Genomic DNA, 27417 nt, shown 5'->3' on the forward strand with positions numbered 1-27417 from the left:
TTATCATGTTTTCAATTCCTTATACTAATGCATGTGAATTTCTTTGTATTGTCTTCCTCATGACATATTCTGAGTCCAAGTAAATTTAGTCAAGAGAGTAGTTCATTATTCTCATCACTATACTTATGTATCCCAATGTGTTCCCTCTTCTTTTTTTTATATTTATCTGTTCTCTTTCACATATGGCAGTAGTTAATTCATATTTTATTATTTGCATTTATAAATTATCTCTCCCATAATCATGGTTTTATTATATTTATATATTTGAGGAGTAAAAACATTTTTTAGTATAATATTTCAGATTATTATTTGCATTCTTGCTGAGAGTAAATACGTGACCTCATTATTTATAATATGGGCTATCAATTTTAGCAATTTTTTTCCTTCATTTATTTTGACATTTTCATTATCAGGCACATCTTCAAAGGTATTGGCAGGGAGCATCTCTTCACCCTTAATCCTCCCACCTTTTTGACTTACAGTTGCCTTCAACTGTCTTTGTGAGACAACTGTTGACATGGGGAATAACATAGCTCCAGCTTGGTCCAATTACTTTGTGCTACTTGTATTTATTTCTTTCAGTCAGCCAAGGGGAGGGGTTTTATGCAAACCTCAGGCAGTAGTCCTGAACTATTTCAATCCCTATTAACAGGCAGGAATCCCTACTCTCTGGTTTTGCAAGGTGAGCCAGACTTGGATACTCAATAATTCCCAAGATGCTCTGTGTACCTGTTATCCCAAGAACACAAACTCCAGAACTTCTCAAGAATATGATCCTTGATCCCTGCTGGAAAACAACTTTAACCCCTGCTTGATATATTCCCTTTCTCGTCATTTTCTGGCCCATGAAATTACTTTCTGCTTGTGGTTATGCAATTTCATTTCATTTTTATTTCATTTTACTTCAGTTTTATTTAATCAAATTACTATTTTTGAAAGAAGGGGAGAAGTTTAAATGCATGAACTACAGTCTTATCTTGGCCCAAAATCCCCTTGCTTTCTTTTCAGAACTCTTGTCACAACTTCTAGTCTACTGTAGCAAAATATACTCAACTCTCTCTGCTGGTTTCTCACCAGTCATTCACTTCCCAACAGCTTCCAGTCTATGTTCAATTTCTAACATTTGCTAGAAACTCAGAAATGCTTCTGATAATTTCTTTAACACCTAACCATATGTACATTCTTCCATTATTTGCCAATCTCTTCCTGCTTTAAATTGCCTTTAAATGATATTTCCATGTTTTATACAATTTAATATCCCTGTGAAAGTGTATACATGCTGAAAAAAAACAAACAAATGGATGTAAATCCCCTATTGCACCCACAAATTATCCTTCAGTTGTCACATAGGAGAGTCAAGATTCATGCCAAAAACACCATTCAATGATGTTCTGTTAATTGTGCAGAAAATATTTGCATTTATTTCAAAGAAGTCATACTGAATTTTGATTTAATGTGCCTTCCTTTCCTAAATACAAGTTGAAGAGAGAAGACAAGTGGAAAAAAACAAAAACAAAATGCTTTTAATTTTTATTTGAATCTTGTCCTAGAAACATTAGCATGGAAAAGTATTTGAGTGCCCTGTAATTTTATTTACCTTGTTTTATGTAAAAACTAGATGGAGTGAATTAAAGCAGTGAGAATATTTCCCAATCCTCGTTCTGGAGATACTATTAAATTACTGGTGCTGTAACATGGCAATACAATATTTTTTAATTGGAAATTTATTGAGATAATTGTGCACTCACATGCAGTTATGTCTTGCCAAATGGAAGGAGCCCAAGATCTCCAATCTTTGGTGAGACAGCATCTCTGATGATCCTTGATTTGGTCTATTGTGTGTGTATATTTCAAAAGGTTTCCATTCCATAGCCCCAGGAAGATGATAAGTCTAATGGTGTGGCCTGAAGTTAGCTTGAACCTGAAACTAGGATCAAGCAGCCCCAAATGCTTATCAGGGTGGAACTCTCAGTGGGAGGTTTTCTACCCTTTCAGTAGATAAATACACTCTTCCAGCAGCACAGTTCCCTCTCTCCTCTCCAATGGGAAGGGTCCATGATGGGATCCTTCCCTGCTCATTCAGGTCCTTTGTTCTGGTTAAGTAATAAAGTGGTCATTTGCTAGAAGTTTCTGTTGAGTTAAGCCTGCGTTCAGGGCATACCATTAAGCACCTACAGTAGAGAAGAGTCAATATATTTGTGGTAATGAAAATGATTAACCTTTTAAAGAAATGTTGCAGTATTTTCCATTGACCCAGCAATTTTGCTGTCACAGATTATACCCCATAAATATCAGAATGTGTATATGCAAAGATATAACAAGGATGGTGTATTAGTCAGGCAAAGAGGTGCTGTACCAGAATCTGCTGGCTTTTATAAAGGGTATTTATTTGGGATAAAAGCTTACAGTTACAAGGCCCTAAGGAGTCCAACTCAAAGTTGTTTTCTCACCAAAGTCAGTTGCCACATGTTGAAGCAAGATCTCTCCTTTCTTCCTCTTAAGGCTCTGTGGGCCCAAATTCTTCTAATCTTAGCTGTAGGCTGACATAGAGCTCATCTTGCAGGATTCTCAGCTGCTCTGTTCTCTTCACAAGGTCAGCTGTAACTTAGGAGAATGGCTCATCTCTCCTTGGAGCTTCTTCTGTATCTTCTTCTGTGCATCTTCTTGAGTGCGTGCCCATTTATATAGTCCACCCACCAAGGGGGCCAGAACTTAGCCTGAGTTATACCCTACTGAAGTGGTCAAATCCATGTCCTATTCTTAACATAATTTAATCAAAGACACCTCAACTGAATCTAATACAATCAAAGATTGTCATGCCCAAAGGAACAGGTAAGTTTATAAATATAATCTCTCTTTTTGGAATTCATAAATAATCTCAAACTGCCATAGATAGTCATTACAGCAGAATTTTTAAATAAGAAAAGATGTATGGTTGTGATGATTAGTTTCATGTGGCAACTTGGCCAGGTTATGGCGCCCAGTATTTTTGGTCAAACAAGCTCTGGCCTAATAGTACTGTGAGGACATTCCATGGACCTAAATCCTCTAATAATACTGTGAGGAAATTTCATAGACTTAAATCTTCAGTAAGTTGATTGCATCTATGGCTGATTATAGCTACAATCAACAAAGGCAATTGCCTTCAACAATGAGACTTTCTATATAATCAGTTGCAAGCTTTAAAAGGAGAAGTAATGATTTCAGCAGTCAGAGGAGAGAATTCCCATCTTTACTTTAGTCAGCCAGGTTCTGGGGAATTCAATGAAAATGTCAGAATTCTCAGCTTGCATCCTATCCTATGGAATTTGGGCTTGTATATCCCAACAGTCATATGAGACAATTTTATAAAATCTCATAAGTTTTACAGAGCTCTCCTGTTTGTTCTGTTTCCCTAAGGAATCCCTGAATGCTAATAACACATAAATCTATTTTACTCCAAATGTTTGAACAATAACATACATAAGAGAAGGGGAAAAGAGAAAGAGGAAGAGAAAGAGAGAGAGAGATTGAGATTGAGGCATTGGATGTGAGAGATTTAATGGCAGGTGGCCTTGAGGTGGGGTACCAGAATTTAGAGAGACAAGGAGCACTTTTTGCTTTTTTTCAGGCATTCCTACAAGTCTTTGTGATTTTTATTCTTTTTAAAACATGAAGTTGTTAATTAAGAATTTTTAAGATTTTGTTCCCTCTTTGGAATTCATCAGTCTTACACCATCTCATTTCCCTACCTAACATTTTAGGAAATTTTGCCTATGGTTTTTCTTTTGCTCCCCTCATGCCCTGAAACTTCACTCCTTCTTTTTCCCCCTTAAATGTTGCTGTCTTCTTGCAGTTTGGGCTTCATTTCTCAAGGAGGGTACTGCATAGGAACTTGAATAAGGGGTGCTATCTTCAGTGATCTTGATGGCTAGGGCTTGTCCTAGACTTGGTCAGGGGAAAGACTCCTGGATGTCAGACCCTAAATTGACCAGATAAAACTAGGATGATATTTGAATAATGTTCTTCCAATAACTTTCAAATTAGATAACAATGAAGAAATTCAGCAAAAGCATTTACCCCACACTGTCAACTTTTAAACAGATAAGTCACCGAGCCCAATACCACAGACAAAAATGTTCCATGTCTCTAACACACTCTATTTTCTTCTCCAGTGTTACTCTAAGAAATTCAAAATGAATCCATTACCATTAAAATGCTACAGCAAATAGAATGTATTTAAGCTAATAGTTCAACTTATTGAAAAATCTTTTCAGAGCCAGGTTAAGAACATAACAACAACAAAAACAATAATAATAGCAAAATCCATCCCCATCAATACAAACACCAGCACACTTTCAGGTCTCTTTTGGATTACAGGAGCCTATAAGAATGAAAAGATCATTGTATAAACTAAGGATACTTAAAAGTAGTATTTCCAGAATCATTTGCATCTATATTACTGCCAAATAGTAACATAACTAAAACAATGTAATGAAATAGAAAACATTTCCTCACATAGTGTGATATTTGTATGTGTGGTTAGCCATGTTTTATTGACCACATGTTTAGAAAAGTAGTAAGTGGTTTGGATTTCTCTTGTATTTAAGGCTGAACTATGGGCATTGATTAAACCTCCTAAAATCTCAAGTACTGTTCTTTCATCCTTAGAACTTAGAAATGTTAGCCATTTTGCTCTATCTTGAGCTATTTTGAGGATCTCTATGTAGGGTTTTATATACATATATATATACGCAAAGATTATTTTACTTTTTTAAGTTATGGCAGAAATTTCATGGCATTCATTTTGTGTGGGTGTTGTCCATCTATTAAACTAATTTTCTTGTACACTTGCTTTGTGCAAGGCACTGTTCTAGGTACTGAGTATAAAGAGGTGAACAGGTTAGATAAATTTTCTGTCTTCATGGAGTTGATACAACAGGTGAGGAGGGTAGATAATTTAAGAATAAATAAATAAATAAGCCCAATTGAAATCATTATGACATCTATAAATCAGAATAATAAAAATAGAATAATGGCTCAAGGGCTACATGACGAGGAAACATATTTGATTATGATGATGAGTGGATTCTTCTGTACTTCTGGGAGGTGATGGAGCTATGTACTAAATCCTGAGAAGGTGGTCTCCATGTGGAGATTTGAAGCAAAGAGATTAGCAGACACCAGGAATGACCAAATCTAATGACACAAATTGGAATTTTTTTTAAGATTTATTTTATTTATTTCTCCCCTCCCATTCCACCCATTCTCCCCCATTGTCTGCTCTCCGTATCCATTCACTGTGCTTCTTCTGTGTCTGCTTGTATTCTTGTTAGATGGCTCCAGGAACTGATTCTGGCAACTTCTGGAGTGAGAAAGAGAGGTGATTACTCTCTTGCGCCACCTCAACTCCCTGTTCTGCTATGTCTTCTTATTTCTCTCCTCTCTGTCTCTTGTTGCATCATCTTGCTGTATCAGCTCTCCAAGTCGGCTGGCTGTGCCAGGCTGCTTTCCCACACTGGGCAGCATTCCCATGCAGGGAGGCACTCCTACATGGGGTGGCATTCCTGTGTGGGCTGGCACTCCATATGGGCCAGCTCGCCCTCACCAGGAGGCCCTGGGCACAAGACCCTGGACCTCCCCTATGGTAGATGGGAGCCCAATTGGTTGAGCTACATCCGTTTCCCAACAAATATGAATTTTGAGCTAGATTAAAGGACAAGGAAATGATGCCACATTTTGGAATCAACGTTTATAAACACCGATTACCATCACAATGATAGGGCCAAAACATACAAAACATACATGCTGAAATAGGCACAACTTTTTAGGCACTGCTTTTCTTTAGGCAGAATTTTTCTGCAGCTTAGGGTTTTCTGTAAAAGGGAGGTATTCATACCATACTCATATTTGTGATGTAAATTAATGACATAATATGTGCAGTGTGTAGAACATTTATTCAAGTTGTTATTGTTTTGTGGAAAATTGCATAAACTTTGAAATCAGGCAGAGTTGGTTTTGAATCTTGATCTTGCTTTTAATGAAATAGTCTTGTATGGTTTACAAATCATTTACCTTGATCTTCTACTTTCCCATGTGTTAAATGGGATTATTGACACTTTGCCATAAGTTCTGGGGTGAAATGCATGTGATAAGGTATATAAGACCCTTGATCCAATGTCTGGTTCATTACTTGGTGGTTAGTAATACAGATTAGTTAGTAGTAGTATGGAAAGAATCACAGAACTTTGTAATAATAATTAATAAAATAATATTTTTAAGTGTAGATGAAAATGTTCCTGCACTAATTACTCCCGTAAGAGATAAATCCACCCTCTATAATTATTTTACCTGATACTGACTGCCATTTAGTCATAGAGAAGTTGTTGATTCTCACTAAATACTAAATTGTCTACTTCAATGATGTTTTCTCAAATTTCCATAGTTGGATAGCTAGTTAAAAATATATAGAAAGCACAAGAGTGTGAAAAGTAAAATCCCAAATTAATATTGCTCCATTAAAAATGTGTTGCACTAAAACCCAGTAGAAGACAACAGAGAGAAAGAAAACGTGTAGCTTTGTTCTTCAACAGTAGACAAACAGTTTGGACTTCTTATATTTTTAGTACAATTAGTTTTCTGATTGAGAATGTATTTCATTCTAGGCAAAAAATAGCAACATTTCCTGAGAGACAGAAAGATGGTGAAAGGTGAGAAAACCATACCATCTGAAGTATGTTTGATGGTATAAAATAAGTGTATATATATATATATCAAACCTGAGGTTGGAGAACCTGACAGCTGCCTAGAAGTAGCTGAAGAGATAATAAAGGGAAAAAAAAAATTGAGATTATTCAGTGTCACTCTAAAAGCAAATTTAGTATCAACTGCAGAAAGTTTGAGGCAAATATTGACTAAGAAGTAAAGATGAATCAGAATAGAATGGGTTTTCCTTTGAGAAATCTAATAATATGGGGCAGCTATCTATCAGGAAAGTCAAAATCTAGGCTTTCTGCTTTAAGTTCTATTTGTACTACATAACACCTCTGATTCTTTATCTTTTAAAAACTATAATAAACTTTATTTTTAAAGAGGTTTTAGATTTCAGAAAAGTTACATTGAAAGTATAAGGGATTCCCATATAACCCATCCTCTACCCCACATCTTCTTAACGACATCTTACAATAGTGTATTTTGTTTGTTACAATTGATGAATACACATGGAAGCATTGCTTCTAACCAAGGTTAGTTGTTTACATTGTGGTTTACACTTAATTCCAATGCCCTCAAAATGCCCTATGTGCCTCCTACTCTTTCCTCCCCCTCGGAACCTCTAGTAACCACTACATTTAGAACAGTGTTACATGTTCCTCCATGACTACAATATCAGTAAGTTTACTTTGACCATGTTTGAATCTGATCCTTTCATATTGAAATAAACAGGCAATATGAGTTGTTTTCTTTATTCTTTGAATTTCAGGAAGCCTAAATATGCCCCCCATTTTCTAGACTCAGTGAATCTGTGTAAAACAAGAGTGGGAGTGGAATTTTCCTTCTGGTCCTTGCCCGGGGTTCACAGTTGTTTGCCACCAAAACAAGCAAGTGATCATGGAGCAAAGTTAGTTCTTCGTCATCTGTAAAGGGTTTTCCAAAAAATCTTAAATTTACTTTTAACTAAGAAAAAAATTTTATTGGAATCACTGAATAATAAACATTCTTCCTTCCAGCATTCAAGTCTAAACCTTGCTTCCTGCCAGTGTAAAAACTTGACTCCATCAGCTGGAAAAGATAGATGAATGGAATAAAGGTGCCACTCAAGGTATATAGATAACACATTTCTAAATGAATGTGAAGTTTATTGTGTTTTCCCCAGCATAAACCCTTAAGAAAACATAATAGAAAATGAGTGACTTTAGAGTAAGGTACAGTTCAAAATCAATGTTCATTATCTCCCATAATTATTAAAAATTATATTGCTGATACATAAGGACCAGAAACATTCAAATGTGACAACCAGTCTCACATTAATTTTAACTTCCCCTTTCATTGACCCATAAAAGAAGAGAAGGGGAGGACCTCATATGGAGGACAGCCCCTACAAACTTCTAATTTCTCTGGCTTTTGGAGACTATGAAAGAACAAAATAAAAAGTCTTGCATCTTGGCAACCTGTGCATGCCCTATGTACACAGAGTTACACAACTTTTCAGTCAGAAGCCCTCATAAACGGCACTGCTAATACGGCTTTGTACCTTCAAGGTACCCAAAGAAAGCAACATAGGTGATGATGCAACAACACTTTCTCAGCACGTTCTGGACTGCACTGGGCATTACTACAACATCCAGTTAAGTCAAGTTATTAAAAATCTGTCTCATATAGACAGAACCACCATAACAATTTTTAAATTTATTTTACTATTATAAGTTTCTCATTATTTAGTCATTGTTTTACCAAATCACTTATTTGATCTTTGTTAGTCTTCAGCAAATACATACCCAGGAGTATTTTGCCTCTTGCTCTGGTTTCAAGGATTTTAATTGATGACATTTCCACCAAATCCAAGTGAACACCACCTGTAATTTTCACTCTAGGTCCAGTTCTTATAATAGTGTGAAAAAAAACATGCTTAAGGCTGAAGTTAGAATAACCATAAAGGAAGCAAATATGCTTAAAGGATTCTTCTTTTCACAAATGAGCAAACATTCTGTTGCAACATCTGTCTGCCATGCTCATGTAAATTAGTTAGCACCTATCTATTATTATTTTGGTTGATAACACCAGATTTTTTAGGTAGTTCTACAAAATTATTTTGGTACAAAAATAATTAGCAAGCATATTAAATATGCTCGGTTGCCACATAGATTGATACAGGGTAGAGTGAATTGTGTTCACATAGAATGTCTAAAAATCTCAGATGCCTTTCTAGACCCAGAGAAACTCATAATTTCAGTGTGTTACCTTCCATTTTCTCTTGGGGGCACCCTTAGAAATACTTTCAGAATGTTGCATTCAGATAGTGATTTTTTTTCTAGTCCTTGAAGAAAATCACATAGGCAGTTTTTTAATGGGCTATGATCACTATTCACTAAGATGAAGCAAACTGAAGGGGAAGTGGGAGAAATTAAAAATAGCAAACATGGGAGTATTATATAAATGCCTTGTATAGGTAGAATAGAGTCAATGACATATTTCAGAAAGAATATGTGTTAGGAATTTACTTTCAATCTGTTATTGTAAAGTTGGGAATTTTATGTAAAGTCTTATTTGAATGTATATGATATTATGAGAGTAATGTATTGATTGCTTTTCTGGAAAATAATAATTGCTCAGAAAATATCAGCAAGAATGGCAAAATTGATAACGACAATGATGGTGGTAAAGATATTAAATTGTGAATTGGAGACTTCTATACTATGAATGAATCTACTTACTCCTAAACTACTCTTTCCCAAAACTCAGAGTCAAGACCAATATTCTCTACAAGAATTTGATACCAGAGTTTCATTCCACTTAACACTGTCATGTTATACATGCCTGCCACTCTTATTCATCAAAATATGAAGTCCCCTCTGCAATCTGTCTTTTCTTATACTCTTATTATTATCCTTCTTTGGGCTTTCTTTTACTTACCATACTAGTGCTCTCCTTACTTAACTAATCTTAGCAAACCAAGACCCAAGTGTATGTATTGCATACATATTTCAAACATAACTTCTGGAGAGACTCTATCATAGAAAAAAATTGAACCTATAATTCTCAGTTTTATTACAGAACATTCATTCTGCATCTTGGCACCTTCAACTTATATACGCTTTAATCCACTCTTAAAATTAATTATAGGGAAAATGTTTTCAACCATTAAAATGTTTTTAAAAATGTGAGAGAAACAAAAACAGATTCAGTACTGTGTATTTTCATGTAGAAATGACTAAAAAGTCTTTGGAATATGCCATGAATGTGAAGATCATATCAAGTCTTAGAATATCAGTAACACAAAGTGACTTTGTCACTGGAAAGTTTCTTTAAAGAGCTGAAAAATATTGGAAAAGTCTTGGAAAAATTATTGTAGGAATGAAAGAGGGCATTGACTCAAAGACTGAGGAAAATAAAGGAAGTATCAAAATATATTGAGTAAAGTGCTGAAAGTATCATTCATGAATTAGCACAGGAGACATCTTAGGTGATTTCCAGTTCAATGACATCAATTTCCCCTAGACTGCTCCACACAAACATTGTTTCATTTTCACTTTTCTGCATAGATGACTAGAACTATTATGACAAAATGGGGATTCTCTCTGGTTAGGAAAAAGGAAAGTCAGGTCTGTTGGTTACTAGCAGGATTAACATCTAAAATCCTGGGATGTATAACTCAGTTCAGGTCATACCAAGCAGGGTTTCAATATTCAAGAGAAATATGTTTCCCAGTGCCAGGAAAAGAAAAGAAGGAAAACCCCACACTCTTATATTAGGAAGAGAAAAATATTGAAAACGATCTCTAGTCTTTATTTCAACAAGAGATCAGTTTCATAAAAAATACCATGTGAAATGTCTGATTTGTAATTTTGTTGATGACTTCTTAGAAACATAGTTTGACAATTGGCTATCATTTTGGATATTAAACAGGACCTATATTTTCTGAAATCATTTGAACCAAAGGACATCATTACCCAATGAAATCAGCTAAAATGTGTCCTAAGGCCAGATGATAATAGATCCCACTTAGAATTAAAGAAAATTATGCCTTTTTCCCTTAAGCCATACATTTAAAGCAATAATATATTGGTACCTTTTGTGTCTGAATGATGTTTATACAGAAGGGGTAATTCCCTTAAATGAGCATTGTATAAAACCATCTCATTTCTAAAAGGTAGCAGCAATTTCATGGAAAATTGCTTTCCTAACTACACAAAGAGCCAACAATAATATATTACAAGTGCAAAAATTACCTAAGTTTTCTTCAGTTGCCTTTTAGATATCTGTGAAAAGCAGTATTGATTTACTAACAATTTTAATTTTAAACATTCTATTGAAAATTAGTAGACAATCACCTTCTGTTTGCAATAAATTCCATAAGTACTGGAAAGAGTTTGCAGGCCCTATTTTTACGTACCACGTCAAAAAAAAAAAAAAAAAAAAGGTGCAGAAAATATACCAAACTTTTTTCCATGAAGAAAAATGAGGTTAAAAAATGAAATGGTTTGAGGGAAAGTATATTATCTGGCAAATTTCACTTTAAAGGTGCCCTTCATTTCTTCTGGCTCTTTCTAAGTACCATTCCCTGTATAGGTAGAACAAACATACTTCCTAGATGAGAAAAATAAGTGAAACTGGTCATGTCTGTGTGAACTTGTGCATGTTGACACTAACTTAGGAGGAAGTGGTTTTCTGAGAATAAGGTATTGAAAACACCATCCTCTGCTCCACCCTCTCACAAGGAGGGAACCATGATGAAAAGAAAGAATCAATACTTTTCTTCTGCTAAATACACATTCTCCCCAGGAGGATTCTATTGGTGAAACATGAACTGACTGTTATAGTCTCAAAAGAGTCCCCAGAGGAAATTCATTCCAGAAAAGACACGTAGTTCCTCTAAGATACAAAAACACTCAGCTATGGACTGTCATATATACTGTTGTTAGGAAAGCAAATTGATACTAAATTTCAGAAGGCTCTTTGTCACTGTATATCAGATTCATAAAAGAATGTGTTTAATTTAAATTTTAAAAGTGTTTTTTTAAAATGTATTAAAATAAATGTATCCTTTGGCTAGCATTAACACATTAGGGAATTCAACTGAAAACATTAATCTTAAACTTTGTACAAATTTATGCACAAGGATATTCATTGCAGTAAACTTTATATGCGCAAAATATAAGAACCAACCAAAATAGTCAATAGGTTGTAATTTGCTAAGTATATTGTATAAATCCATAAAATTTATTTTATTAATTTTAAAATCCTAATCTAGATACATATTTATAAAGAAAATACTATTTCAATTTATTCTTGAATGAAACATTTCACAAAGCAAGATGCATAATATGATCACAATTCATAAATATAAATTTTCTTTATATATTTAGAAGAAAACATGTAAGATTTACAATAAAGAAATAATGGGGTTTAAATCTAGATTTTGAGATTACAGAGGATAAATATTTTTATCTCAATTATCTGTTTTGATTGCAATAAAATATATATTACTTGCAAAATAAAACAAAATATTATTTAACCAAAATCATGAGTCATTTCAATTTCATTGATGTTAAAATTAAATAATATCAGGACCAGAGGTACAAGAGTATTAAAAAATAAAATTCAGAGCAAAGTAGGAAAACACATTTATAACACTAAAAATGCAAAATATTCATGTATTGAATATTTACATAAATTCAACCAATCCAAAGAAACAAACAAAGCAATACAATTGTGGACAAGAAATTTCAACATGTCCTTCATAACCTTCATACACACACAAAAGTAAAACAAACAAAATAAAAGATGATCAATGCCTAAGCCATCTGTGTAATGCAAATTACAATGACAAAAAATAATAGTTCCTCTTCAGGTAATGGTAAATTATTATTATCGAACACAATTCCAAGGATATAAAAATTATTTGTTTTGGAAAATATATATAAGTGTGAATGAAGAAATGAGGAGGTAATGAAGAGTTATGAAGATTAGGCATAACCCAGAGGGTGGTTGGCACTTAGGAAAGAGAACAGCACTGAGTTATTTAACCATTTTTCTGGCTTTTTGTCTGAAGACAGGACTTTTGTAAGTGCTAAACCAACAAAGACTTGGGTGCAAAGATATAATGTCACTGATTCAGGAATCAGAGGAGAGAATTTTGGATGACCACAATGATGAAATTTAAGGGAAACTCGAAATAGAAAAGAGTCAGAAAGCAAGCACTGAATTCTGTCTATAAAGAAAAATAAATCACTGGCTGATCTCAGGATTGCACTTGTGTAGAGCAGAACCCAGGTACCTTACCTAAGGCTACAATAATTAAATAAAGAGTTTGAGGGGAGTGGATGCAGCTCAAGTAATAGAGCTCCTGCTTCCCACATAGTAGGTCCCAGATTCAGACCTGGTGCCTTCTAAAACAAAAACAAGAAAACAAACAACAAGCAAACAAAGAAAACCAACTCAGGGGAGCCAGTGTCACTCAATGGATGAGCACTGGCTTCCCACAGGTAAGATCCCATGCTCAATCCCCCTCCCCGGTACCTCCCAAAAAAAAAGTATTTTAATATTTCCCAATGCAGGGGAGACAGTTTGAAGTTTGAGTATGTCAAGTCAATAACTCACTGAAACAAAGGGAAAAAAATACCATTAAAAAGGTCATAAAGCAATCCAAAATCTCTACAACATATCATTAATAATGATCAAAAAACTATTTAAATCTAATCAACCCACAAATAAATAGGGAAATGTAACTAGACCTTAAAAGAAAAGAAAAGAAAAAAAACTATCGAAGGAAGTCTTTAAATAACTCATATGTTGGAAATAGCAGATATGAATTTTAAAACAAATAACTATTTTAACTATGTTCAAAGATAGACATAAAGGAAAATGTTTTTGTCATGCAATCTTTACGTTGAAATAAACTCTGTATAAAAGAACTAAATGCCATTTTCTAGTGCTGAAAATTATAGGGGGAAAATTAAATTATAGGGGGAAAACATTTAAAAAATATACAAGAACCTCAAAAACATGTGGGGCAGTGTCAAATGGTATAAAACATGTGTAATTGGAGTCCCAGAAGGAGAGTAGAGAGAAAATAAAAATGAAAAATGTTCAACCATTTTCCAAATTTGTTGAGTGTCATAAATGTACAGATTCAGGAATATCAGCAAAACTCAAGCAGGCCAAATTCAAAGAAGCCATGCATTGGTTCATCATAGTCAAACTGCTTCTAAAAAGGCTAAAGAAAAATTGGAAAATAGATGGAGAGAAAATAACACAATAAATACAGTGGAAAATAATAATAATACACTTTGCATTTTCATCAGAAAAAAATGAAGACAAGATAGCAATAAAACAATATAACTCAAGAGCTAATTTTTCAGTTAAATTCAGTATCAACCCAGAAATATACATCAGGTGAAAATATCCTTTGAGAAAAAGTGCAACTTAAATATATTACATTTAGATAAATGAAAAAAGTACTGTTGTCACCATCAGAGGTAATGGTGTAAGAAAGTTTGCTTAAGCTAAATGGTACCATATGGAACCTCAGATCTCTAGAAAGAATAAAGAGCACTAGAAATGGAAAAGTTGTAGAGAACACAAAAGACTATATTTTACTTTTGTCTTCTTTTTTAAAAATATGCATCTGTTTAAAATGAAAATATTTCACATATAGATATTATATAAATGGTAACTACAACATAGCGGAGCAAGTGTGGCTCAGTGGTGAGTGCTTGCTTTGCATGTACAAGGTTCCAAGTACAATTCCTGAAACCCCCTAAAGAAATAAAAGAATGGGGGCAGAAAAGATGCTTTACAGATGATGGAGTTTACATTTTACATGAAATCATAGACTATAACTCAGACTACACTATGATAGTTAAAAATGTGCTTTGTAAACCCCTAAAGTATCTCAACAAAATTAATTAAAAAAGAAACCTAAAAGGAAAACAAATAAATTAAAATGAAATTCTAAAATTTTATATAAATTCAAAAGATGAAAGAATATTATGAAGAAAGATGGGAAACAGACTTTGGCCCAGTGGTTAGGGTGTCCGTCTACCACATAGGATGTCCGCGGTTCAAACCCCGGGCCTCCTTGACCCGTGTGGAGCTGGCCATGCGCAGTGCTGATGCGCACAAGGAGTGCCCTGCCACACAGGGGTGTCCCCCGCGTACGCAAGGAGTGCACCCCGTAAGGAGAGCCACCCAGCGCGAAAGAGAGTACAGCCTGCCCAGGAATGGCGCCGCCCACACTTCCCATGCCGCTGACGACAACAGAAGCGGACAAAGAAACAAGACGCAGCAAAAAGACACAGAAAACAGACAACCGGGAGAGGGGAGGGGAATTAAATAAATAAAAATAAATCTTAAAAAAAAAAAAAAAGAAAGAATATTATGAAGAAAGAAACAACAAAGAGATGGAAAAAAAGAAAATAAAACCAAAAGAGACTTAAATCAATCCATATAATTAACCACATAAAATTTAAAGAACTTAATACTCTAATAAACCGTGTGTCAAATGGAATATGGAAAAATAAAAGCAAATTATAATTGGTATAGAGGAGATTCAATTTAAATAATAAAAACAAATTAAAGCAAAAATATGAATGGGTGTGTATGGAAACAGTAAACAAAGAAAGGTGCAGTGAGTATATCAACAGCAGGCAGATTAGACTTCACAAAAATAAAGAATATTACCACAAATAAGGGAGGGAGGCACTTGGTAATTATAAAAGGTGTAATTCTTTAAAAAAGCATAACAATCATAAACACATGTTGCCAATAACAGATATACAAAACGTAATAGGCAGAAATTAAATAATTAGTAAAATAGGCAAACCCACAATTTCTTGGAGAATATATCACTTCTGTTATAGTAATTTATAGAAATTTAGCAAGTGTGTTAGTTTCCCAGGCTGCTTACAGCTGATATCATGAAATGGGTTGGGCTTAAACAATGGAATTTGTTCACTTATGGAGCCCAGGAAAATCAAGGCATAATCAGTAGATGCTTTCCTTCTGAAGACTGGCTGCCAGCAATCCTTGACTCCTCTGCCATAGATCAAGACACATGGCAGCATCTGCTGGTCTCTTCCTTCTCCTCCAGGATTCATTGTGTTCAACTTCTTGCTACTGTGACTTTCTCTTTTCTGAATTTCATTCTCTAATAAAGGACTCCAGTAAGAGGATTAAGACACATTCAGATTCAGGTAGATCTTAACTGAGTAACCTCATCAAAAATTCCCACTTAAAATGGATCCACACACACAAGGATGGATGAAATTTAAGGACATATTTTCCTGCGTACATGCAGTTTCCATCCACCAAAGCTAAATTAAACCAAAAAACATGTTTCTGTTATCAGGAATAAAAGACCATATCACTATAATTTCTATAGATTTTTAAGTAAAATTATGTACATAAAAACTTTCCTAACCATCTCAGAATCCTCAGGATTGGGAAATGAACTATGGACTAGAATGGACTTACTGGAATTCTACTATAGATTTATTGTGATTCTAGCAATGGAAGAATTATATTGCTGATGTGGAGACAGTGGCCTCTGGAAGTTCTGAGGTCAGGGAGAGGAAAAACAGGTATAATATGGGGGCATTTTTGGGACTTGAGAATTGTCCTGGATGACATTGCAATGACAGATACAGGCCATTATATATCCTGCCATAACCTGCAGAATTGTGTGGGAGAGAGTGTAAACTACAATGTAAACTACAATCCATGCTTAGTGGCAATGCTCCAAAATATGTCCATCAATTGTAATGAATGTACCACACTAAAGAAGGATGTTGCTAATATAGGTAAATGTGGACAGTGAGGAAACAGGACATATGGAAATACCCTATATTTTCTATGCAACTTTTGTGTAATCTAAATATCTTTAAAAAAAATTTTAAAGCACATCTTACTGATACTGACACAAGAATAAATAGAAGGTCTGAATAACTCAATATCCAGTAAAATGATTGAATTCATTTTCAGTATTTTGAGTTCATCAAAATTTTGAATTTATGTTTGCACAAAAGTAACATCAACTTTACACTTTTTTGATAGAGGAGTAGAGAATACTTTTCAATATATTTGCTAAGGTCCACATATAAATAACACTAACCTAATGTAGTTAAAATAAAAATAGAAAATGCCAGATAAATGTCTCATTAACTTAGTTGCAAAAATGCTCTGCTATTGCTAGGAAATTTAGTCCACCAATATATAAAATGATAATATATTATGGCCAAGAAGAGAGTAACCCAGGAATGCAAAGAAGGTTTAAAATTCAAATATCAATCTATGTAATCAATCACATTAACTGAATAAAAGATGAAATGCATATGATAATTTTCATAGTTGCCAACAGGGCATTGCAACTATTCATCATAAAAATTCTTACCAAATTTGAAAGATGATTTCATCAATCTGAGAAAGTCCAGCCATGAAAAGCCTTCACCTAAAAAGTACATATAAGTGAAATAAATACTTTATGACTAAGATTAAAGAACAAAACAAAATATTGCTTCTATTGAATAATCTACTGGAGGATCTAGCCAGTATAATAAGGCAAGGAATTAAAAAGGATATAGAGTATACAAGAAGAAGTAAATAAATTTCTCTGTTCACAGATGACATACAAGTAAAATAGAAATGTCTAAGAAACCTAAAAATTGCCTCTTGGAGCCAATAAGAGAATTTAACATGGCCAAAGAATACAGGGTCAATGTAAAAATAAATATATTTCTACACATTAGCAATAAACCACTATATATAAAATTTACAAAAATACAATTGCACTTAAAATTAAATAAAAAACATAAAACTTTTTAAACAAAAATTTTAAAAAGGTGAACAAGACTTCTAAATTGAAAGTTACTAATATTGTTGAAAGAATTTAAAGAGGTGTACAAGAAGGAGAGTCATGCATATTCACCACTTTGAAAACCCAAGATGTCAATTCTTTATAAATATATCCTTAAATTTTAAATTCAATAAAGTCCTAACTGAAACCCAGGCAAGTGCTGTTGTTGTTGCTTCTGTTGTATAAACTGATTCTACAATTTATATGAAAATGCAATGTACTAAAAACATTCAACTCCATCCTGACAAAGAAGAACAAAGTTGAATATTTTAAGTTACCTGCCCTCAAAATATACTAAAGATACAGTAATCAAGAATGTGTGATACTGGCACAAAGGCAGAAAATTAGATTAATAGAACAGAATAAAGAGCCCTGAAACTTGCCCACAGTTATTTGATTTTTCAAAAATTGTGCCAAACAAATCAAACAGGGAAAGATTTTCAACAACGTTACAGAAATGCCTGGCAACCTCTATAGAAATAAAAGGACCCAGACCCTTATAGCACATCATACATAACAATAAATTTCAGATGGATGCTAGACTTAAGAGCAAAATCTAAATCTATAAAGCTTCTCAAAGAAAACATGATAGAATATCTTTAAGACCTGGAGATAAACAGCATAGAGACGGAAGTGGTCATTTTAAAAAATGTTTTTCTTTTTCAAAATCTAAAACATCTGCTCAACAAAATAAACCATCAAACCATGGATGATATTACTAAGAAAGCTAAACAATAGACAAAATATCCATGTAACATATATTTGCATCACAAAATTATAAAAAATATTGACAATTCAATAATAAAAGACAACAAACCAAACTACACAAAAAATTTTTTTAAAAATTTTATCAAAGCAGATATGGCCATCATAAGCACATAGAAAAGTACTCAACATAATTAAACATCAGTGAAGTAACATTCACCATGACACTGACAATCTATTACACAACCACCAAAATGGTTAAAATTTAAAAGACTACACCAAATTTGATTATCAGAACTATTAGGCAAAGTTGGGAAAATGTAAAATGAATCAGTCTTTTTGAAAAGTATCCTGGCAGTTTCTCATAAAATTAAACAAATACCTATTCTATGACCTAAGAGTTCTATAATAAAAGCCAAAGATCATATAAAAACGTTTACAGCAGCTTTATAGTATAATATATAAAATCTAGATAATGTCCAGCTGCCAAATAATATGAGAAAATACAAGCAAAGTGAACTATACTTAGATAATGGAATACTACTCAACAATGAAAAGGAACAAACTACTGATATTTGAAACAGTATGGATAAATCTAAAATGGGCATTATGTGATGGAAAAAAAAACCATACTAACTACATATTGTCTGTCTCTTTTTATATAAATTTCTAGAACAGACAAAAACAACCCTTGGAAAAATTAAATCTGAATAGTTGTCTGGAGGGGAGGAGGGAATGAGAGGTGGAGGCAATTAAATGGAAAGGGGCAAGAGTAAACTTCTGGTTATATGGCAATGTTCTCATTTTGATACAGGCTTGTATTACACAATTATTTATATTTGTCAATTGTTGACCGGTCATTTAATATTTGTGAATTTCACTGCATATAAACTTAATCACAAAAAGTATTAAAAATATTGAACTCAAATTATTGAAAGGTGCACAGAGTGTTTAAGGGTAAAGTTGAGTAATTTGTTTCACTTTATTTCAACATGTACCACAAATTAAGATGGAATAATGAACGGATAGATGGGTTGATATATAGTAAAGTCAATACAGTAACAAATCACGTAACATGATTGGTATATGGGTTTTAACTGTACGATTCCTTCAGTTTTTTCTGTGCATGTGTAATATATGTTCAAAAAAAAAAACAAAGAAAAATCTGGAGAAAAATCAAGAAAAATCAACAGTACAAATATTGAAGAAAGAAGTCAGACACAAAGAATAAATGCAGCATGACTACATTTTTAAGAATGGGAGGTGGGGTGAATGCCAAGGTATATAGTGAATTAGTGGTGCATCTTTACTTGGTAATCCTGTAAAGAAAATCAGTAGGCAATTACCACAAAAATTGGATTACAGAGTAGTTTAAGGATGGAGAGAGTGAAGATTGTGTGGTGCCAGGAGGAGGGCCTCGGTGTATTTCCAATAGACTAACACCTAACCTTGGAGGGATTAGCTGGTCCCTTTGTGTAAATTCATTAAGTTGTGCATTTTGAGAAGTTTCTTATGCTGTTATTTATGTTATAATTTATTTTAAAATTTTGATTAAAAAATTTGACTTTTGAGTTTAACTCTGAGAGGTAAAGAGCTTTGGATTTTTGACTCCCATTCTTAAAACAAGAAAAAAATAGACAAACCAAAAATTCCAATAATTTTCTTTGGAAATGACTGGATCTGAGAACTGAGGTTGCAAGACAAACTACCTAGAAATCTGGAGAGAAGGAACATCCAGAGAGAGAAAGTCGGGACCTACTTTCCTGGAACAGAAGTCTTTGGAAGCCATAAGCGCAAGGAGGACTTACTGCACTGGTAATTCGGATGGATTGTGGGAGAGCATAATAAGAGTGGGAAACTCCTGCAGGCTCCAATCAAGGCGGGGCTCACACTTTCCTGAACTTTCCCTTCAGGAATCTCCTTAGGCTCTGACAGGGGAAAGACAGCCAGAGAGCAATACTGAAACCTTATCCTCCTAGGAGGAGAAATTTCTATCCCATTCAGGCCTTGCCCTAACTTCCTGTCTCATGTAAGGGAAAAAGAAAAGAATGAAAGCATCCTCCACAGAGGCCAGTGCTTAAGGAAACAGAGGGGGCGGGTGTGTGGTGTGTGAGAGGAGCCACACATCTGGAAGAGGGAGAAAAACTCTCCTGGAGGACACACTAGGAAAACAGACCCACTAAAAGGCTAATAATTAATCAGAAGATTGGAAAATGCACCTCTTCCTTCACACCCTGCCTCCTGGCTCCAAAGTTATAGCTGAAAGAGATGCAAATCACATACACACTTTGAGGAGGGGCCCTCAGGGAAATCCAAGGTCAAGAGGGGAGATGTAAACAGAGACACTAGAGGAATTGGAAGGCTCAGATACCTATAGCTAAAACAAACATCAAACACAATCCAACACCTAACAGCATCAAAGGTCAACTTAAAATTTTCGTTACAGATACAATGCATCTGGCTTTCAACAAAAAATCACAAGTCCTGGCAAAAAAAGAAAAATAAACATAGTTTGAAGATTCAAATGTTCATTAGAACAAAAGTCTGACATGATAAAAAATATTGGAATTAACAGCCATGCTTTTAAAATAAATATGATTATTATGTTAAAGACTCTATTGGCAAAGGTAGATAACACCAAAACCATATGGGTAATGTCAGCAGAGAAATTATAGGAAAGAATCAGAAGGCTATGGTAGAAAAGAACTCATATCTCAACAATAAGAAAATAAATAACATAATTAAATATGGGCTAGAAAACCGAACAAGTGATTTACTTATATATATATATGTGGAATATAAGCATTTGACAAGATGCTCAGCATAATTTTTCATAAGGGAAATATGAATTAAAACAACAATAAGATATGACTATACACAAATTAAAATACAATAAATAAAATACAAATTAAAAACAATAAGATATGACTATACACAAAATAAAAACTGACAGTGTGAATTGTTGGTAAGGATGTGAAACAATAAGAACTCTTATTCATTTTTGGTAAGATTGTAAAATGGTGCAGTTACTTTGGAAGATAGTCTGGCAGTTCCTTATAACAAAAAATATAGCCTTACCAAATGATCGAGCAATCAGACTTCTAGGTATTTATCCGAAACTTGAACTTATGTCAATACAAAAACCTATATGTTATAAAACACATACGTGTTATATGTGTTATAAAACACCTGTAATCATACAATAATGGTAGCAACCAATATGTTCTTCAACAGCTAAATGGATAAATAAACTGTGGTACATGCTAAAATAGACTTCTACTCAGTGGTAAGAACTAAAACACAATCGATTCACAAAACAATATGAATGAAGCTTACAGGCAGATTGTAAGTGAAATAGGCACCTCTGAAAGTGCTACATTCTCTATGACTCCAATTATACGATACCGTGGAAAGGAAAAAGCTATACAGACAGAAAAGTGATCTGTGTTTGCCAGAGTTTGGAAAGGGGGTGAGGGTTTAATAGGTTTGACAGAGGGAATTTTTAAGGCAGTGAAATTATTCTGTATAATATTGTATTGGTGGGTAAATGATGCCATGTATTTGTTACAACCCACAGAACTTGACTAAACAAGGAGTGACAGTAGTGAAGCAGGCTAGTAAGACAGAGAATCAATAGATGGATCTGGAACCAGGCAAGGAGTCCACGTGGACATCAAGAATTCCAAGATGGCTGCAGGAGGACCCCCACCCTCGAGATCCTGCCACTCAGAAGAAGACTTCTGTCAGAAGCCAGGAGAAGCCCCGGATATTCCCCGAGGACTTTATTGTCGGGGCCTCCTGGGACATTGATGGGAGAAATAAGCAATCAAAACAGTAAATAGATGGATCTCCTCCCCTGCCAAAATCAAAGGGGCGGGATAATCAGCAGTTCAAAAGGCAGGCACAGGGCCCAAGCTCTCTCGTGCACTCTCTTGCCTCTGGACCCTGACTCTGGCTGCCTTCTCCCCACTTGGATCACCACGCAAGTAAACCTGGGGTTTTATAACCTATAATGGGGAATTGTAGCCAGTAAATCAGCCCTCTTTATCACTTTTCACCTCTTTCCTCTCAACCTGGGACGCCTGATCTGTTATTTTCTCCTATTTCTCTTCCCTCCCTACCTGAATAAATTACTGGCTTAACTCACTCGATGATGTGCTCTTGAAAATTCATTTCTGCAGCATAGTCAAAGAACCTAGATAAAATCTGGGAACAGTAGCACAGCAATATGAATATAATAACCAGCACAGAAGTATATATTTGAATGTGGTTAAAAGGGGAAATTTTAGGTTGTATATATGTTAGTATAATAAACATTTTTTAAAAACCCATAGGACTGTACAACACAGTGTACCCTAAAGTAAACCATGGGCTATAGGTAATAGTACAATTATAAAAATATTTTCTCATCAATTTCAACAAATGTAGCATGCTAACACAGGGTGTTAATAATAGGGTGGTGTATGGGAACTCTGTATTTTATACCTGTTTTTTCTGAACCTTTAACTTCTCTAATTAAAAAGAATATATCTTAATGTATACAAACAAACAAAAACTTAGGAAGTCAGGGTTCCTCAGATGGAATGCATAATCATATTGTAACAAAACAATTGAACTATGAAAAATATATGAAAACTTCACTGGATAATTTGGGTACCAAAAAAGTACTGATCTAAGTAACTTTGGAAATGAGTGGAACTGTGAGATTAAGAAAGGCAAAAGAAACTGCACATAAACCTTGTACTTTGGTAACTTCCGCCCCCCATCACCACCCCACCACTGGATACGGGTTAACGATTCTGAAACCACTGTACTTGTGTAGTGGGTGTGCAGTTCTAAATCAGTTTATGAATACCCAAAAGAGAAAGATCAGGCTTGCAGACTGGCCCACTCCTGTGGGAGGGAGACCTTTTTTCAGTTGGACTACCTCAGGGAGACTTGACTCAGGTTGAGTCTTTGCCCTCCTGCAGGGTCTGATAAAAAATGGAGACACATAGGAAAAGAGAGATCTGCCATTTTTTATCCTGTAATGTGAGAGAAAGGAGAGTCTTAAAGAGCTGAGGTCCCAGGGAGAGTTAAGCCATATGCCTGATAGTTTGCAGCTGAAATTGTGAAGAAAGCAGAGCAGCCAGGCTTGAGAGAAAAGGCCTGGAAAGAGGCAAGCCCTGAGCCTGGTTGCCAAGAGCTGAGCTCCAGGAGATGGTACAGCCTGGAGGGGAAGGCAGAGAGCAGAGATCACCCACCATCTTGCTACAACATGTGGCAGCTGACTTGGTGAGAAGGCACCTCTTATGGTACCTTAAGTTGGACTCTTCACAGTCTTGGAACTGTAAGCTTTAACCCAAATAAACACCCTTCATAAAAACCAACACATCTCTGGTTCTTTGCAACAACAGCCCTTTGGCAAACTAAAAGAATGGGATTGAATAAATAAATAAATGGGTGGTCATGTTGGGAGTCAGATTTCTTACTATGGGAATGGGAGGTTACGAATTTACAAAGGGAGGAAGACTATAGAATTAGCCATTCGTACTGAATTAGAGTTGGAAATAAAGACACAGTTGAATAAATATAGAAACAATCATGGATATGTGCATATTTATTAGTTAATATACATCAATACATATTTCCAGATTCTGTCCACAGAGAAGACCTAAAAAAAAAAATATCCCAGTGAAAATTAAAACAACCAGCACCCAGACCTTAGATTCTAACTCCATTCTCACATAGAAGGAATCAGGTGTACCAGGAGAAATGGCTGATTCTAGGGCCAGAGCAAGGAATAGGCAAGAGGAACCTGGAGCATTTGCAGCATCAAAGGTAGCAATGATGGGGATCAAAGGGACAAAGGAGCCAAGCGATGGACCTCCCAGTAGACAAACTCGAACCATTTTGAAAACAAAATAAATAATGTTATTTGATTATAATCCAAATTATAAAATAAATATTGAGTCCACAATGATTTCAATAAATTACAGAATACATTCATACATACATACATACATAATAGAGAAGAAAAGGCAAATCATCTATAGAAGAATTCAAAATAATTTAGGTAGATATCCTCCCTTAAGGAGATAGAAAAGAACTTCACCCCTTAAATGTGACTTGAACGTAGTAACTTCCATTAGAAGAGTATGTAATATGGGAAACAGGGAAAAAGAATAACTTCAGTTTAGTGTAACCTGGCAAGCACTACCTCCACCAGGTGTTCAAAGTGAGCATCATAAGAAATGAGCCATGATGATAGTATATACCATTGATATGCTTTGATGAAGATGGCAGTTTACCTTTGCTATTATCCTCCAAAAAATAAAAGTTCAATCTAATTATCAGAAAAATATCAGACAGACTCAAATTGAGGGTCCTTACAAATTACCTGACCAATACTAAAAAGTGACAGGGTTAACAAAACCAATGACAGTCTGAGAAACTCACAGTCTAAAGAAGTCTAAGGAAACATGAATACTTGATGTAATATGATATCATGGATGGGATCTTTGAGCAGCAAAAGAATATTAGGGAAAAAGAAAGAAATTCTAAAAATGGGTGCTAGTTCATAATAATCTATTGATACTGGCTTATTGGTGTTAACAAAGGTACCATACTAATGTGATAAGTTATCAATAAATGAACTGGGTGTAAGGTATGGTGAAAACTTCTGTACAAATTTCTATTTTGTAAATCCAAACGTTTTCTAAAAATACTTTTAAAAATTTAAAATTAAAAAAAAATATTCTAGACAAGATGGCAGTGGAGTAAGAAGCTCCTAGATCAGCTCCTGCTACAGGGCAGTTAGCAAACACCCAGAGCTCTCTGGAGCTAGCCGAAGTACCTGTTAAGGGGCTTCAGGAGGCCAGAAGGGCATCCTGCAACATCCTTGAAGGAGTAAAAGAAGGAGCCTCCCCATCAGCAGAGAAGACTCGAAAGCAGAGCACTCCACAACATGGAGCCGGTGCCCATCCTCCACCAAAGGCACAAGCCACCTTGGGAGCTGTTCCACAGCTGGAATTGAAAGCTTTACTTCCCAAAAATGGGGAAGGAAGAGATGGTTGGGCACCAACTTCAGCTACTGAGGAGTAAATTCAGTGGGTTAAATTATAATCCTGAGAACAGTTAAAGTTTGAGCTTGCCCAAGTCATAAAGAGACTGGGAGCTAACATCTTAACTCTGCACCTGGCATGAGGGGAAGCAGGGCGGACAGAAAATCCCAATGCTGTGGGGATGGCTTCTTCCCATCCAGGTGAGATTACAGGTCTAGCCTAAGACCCAGTGCCACCTCTGACAGGCAGGAAGCTGCAGGGACCTGTGCCCGCATCTCTGGGAAATTGCTAGCCAAGCCATAGAGACCAGTGATTGTACTACACAGGAGCTGTTCTGTGACTGGAATTGGAAGCATCATTTCCCAAAAACAGGGGAGAAGGAAATGGTTGCCAGCCAGTTTCAGATACTGAACGGTAGACTTGGATGGCTAAGAAATAACCTTAGGAACAGCTGGAGTGTGAATTTGTACAAGTCAGAAAAAGGCCAGAGGATGCCATTTTGACTCCACCTCCAGCCTGAGGGGAAGCTGGCCTGACCTAATATCACAGTGATGGTAGAAACTGATTTCTTTCACCAAGATCAGCCTGCAGCCCTAGACTAGGCTTCAGTCTCACCTCTGGCAGGGAGGAGGCTGGCTAGTGCAGTACCAGTCTATGCAGGTAACTGAGGGTACCTTTGACTGGCACAAACTGAATAATTAAAAGTCTACTGGGGCAACTGTGGTCATCGTGGACCTGCACTACATAGATTGCTTTCCACACCTGCAGCTCCATCCATGCCCCAGGCAGCAGAGAAAGGGGCCTGAAGCTAAATTAGTCTCTCTAGGCAACTACAGTCTAGGCCTGCAAGACTTGGATTATTCCACACAATTGTGACTCTGTCCCTAAACCTCTGGGAAAGGAGAAAGTTGAGAGAAGCTTCATCTGTCCCTGGGGCAATGAGGACAGTTTGAGCCTCCACAGTTTATAGCACCAATACTCTAGAAATCTAGATGCCAAGACACAAACCAAAAATTACAATCCACACCAAGAAACAGGAAAATATGGCCCAGTTAAAGGAACAAGATAAATCTCCAGATGACATAAAGGAGTTGAGACAAATAATCATAGCTGTTCAAACAAATCTCCTTAATAAATTCAATGAAATGACTAAAGAGATTAAGGATATTAAGAACACACTGGATGAGCACAAAGAAGAATTTGAAAGCATGCATAGAAAAATAGCAGATCTTATGGGAATGAAAAGTGCAATAAATGAAATTTAAAAAAAACATTGGAATCATGTAATAGCAGATTTGAGGAGGCAGAAGAAAGGATTGGTGAGCTTGAAAAAAATGGCCTCTGAAAGTGAACATACAAAAGAATAGCTGAAGAAAAAAATGGAAAAAAATTAACAAGTTCTCAAGGAACTAAACAACAGCAAGAGATGTGCAAAAATACATGTCATGGGTGTCCCAGAAGGAGACAGAGAAGAGGAAAGGGGCAAAAGAAATATTTAAAGATATAATGTTAAAAAATTTTCCAACCCTGTTGAAGGACATGGATATCCATGTCCAAGAAGCACAACATATTCCAATCCCCCAAAAATCTAAATAAACCAACTCTGAGACACATACTAATCAGAATGTCAAATGCCAAAGACAAAAAGAGAATTCTGAGAACAGCAAGAGAAAAGCAATGCAGAACATATAAGAGATACCCAATAAGATTAAGTGCTGATTTCTCACCAGAAACCACAGAGACAAGTAGACAATGGTCTGATATATTTAAGATACTACTAGAGAAAAACTTCCAGCCAAGAATTTTATATCCAGCAAGACTGTCTTTCAAAAATGAGGGCAAGATTAGAATATTCACAGATAAACAGAAACTGAGAGAATTTCTAAGCAAGAGACAAGATTTTCAGGAATTACTAAAGGGTGTGCTAGAGCCTGAAAAGAAAAGATAGGAGAGAGAGGCCTGGAAGAGAGTCTAGAAATGAAGATTATATCAATAAAAGTAACTAAAAGTGTCAAAAGAGTGGTGAAAATAAAATATAACAGATAAAATTCAAGGAGTCAGGAATAAAGTTAACCAACGATACAAAGCACTTGTATTCAGAAAACTGCAACCCAATGTTAA

This window comes from Dasypus novemcinctus, chromosome 17 (assembly GCF_030445035.2).
Source record: "Dasypus novemcinctus isolate mDasNov1 chromosome 17, mDasNov1.1.hap2, whole genome shotgun sequence".
NCBI classification, from domain to species: Eukaryota; Metazoa; Chordata; class Mammalia; order Cingulata; family Dasypodidae; genus Dasypus; species Dasypus novemcinctus.